Raw genomic sequence first — 815 nt, 5'->3', positions numbered from 1 at the left:
TCTACACATGTCCACATTGTCTCGTTGAATTTCTTTTGTTTGCAATTTTTTTTTTTTGTAGGATAAAAATCCTCAGTTAACTTAGTTTTTCACTACTGAGTAAAACACGTACATCTGACCTTAGGACTGGACAAGACCATGCATTTCCAAAAATGATGTGCACTTAATGAAACATTTTTAGATGTTACTTTGCCTGTCATCATCTGATCTTTGTAAGACCCTTTCTCCCCCGAGCCATGTATCCTTCTTATCTTGCTTTGATCAAAAATACAAAGTGATCCAGCAAAAATGCTACTCGCCAGCACATGAGCAATTTACCACAATATACCACATCAGTGGCAGTATTTGTGTTTCACTAAGGGGCTTCTAAGTTTTTACCCAAAATGAATTTAAGAGACACTGAAACATTACAAATACCAAGTTAATGTCATCCCTCTTTAACACAGTCGTGGCTTTCATCTCAACGAGTATCGGATAGTTTACGAGCAGCTTTAAAGGCATCATGAGGTCACGTATTCCACGTATCCTGATTGGCTTACAGTTTCCAGCGGGTGTTATCCATTGGCTGCTGCGCGCCCATTGAATCTCCTCCTCTACCTTTGTCAGTTCCTTGCGCTCCCGTTGAAACGCTTGGCTGTTGTTTCCCCGGGCTCACAGGCAGAAGTTGTACCCTCTCGGCTCCGTCGGAGGTTTCAGAACACCGAGAGAAGCTAGAAGAAGGTTTAGTTTCTTAAGTGACCAGAGGGCGGCTTGTGAAACTGAATGGAATAGGAGAAGTGGGCCAAGAGGCGTGAGGGATATAACCTAAACATCAC

At 42.5% G+C, this 815-nt stretch overlaps 1 protein-coding gene across 3 annotated transcripts in view; it reads left to right on the top strand.

Annotated features, from left to right (window-relative positions):
* Positions 1–612: 612 nt before the first annotated feature.
* The window catches only part of asap2a (ArfGAP with SH3 domain, ankyrin repeat and PH domain 2a), a 52,793-nt gene continuing 52,590 nt past the window's right edge, over positions 613–815 (top strand). For all 3 annotated transcript variants that reach the window (XM_067479775.1, XM_067479774.1, XM_067479773.1), the window contains exon 1: positions 613–815. This exon is cut by the window's right edge and continues 379 nt beyond it. The gene's annotated coding sequence lies outside the window, so the exon portion shown is untranslated.

This window comes from Channa argus, chromosome 16, assembly GCF_033026475.1.
Source record: "Channa argus isolate prfri chromosome 16, Channa argus male v1.0, whole genome shotgun sequence".
NCBI lineage: Eukaryota > Metazoa > Chordata > Actinopteri > Anabantiformes > Channidae > Channa > Channa argus.
The sequence above is the reverse complement of the archived record's forward strand: the minus strand, read 5'-3'. Positions and strand labels throughout refer to the sequence as shown.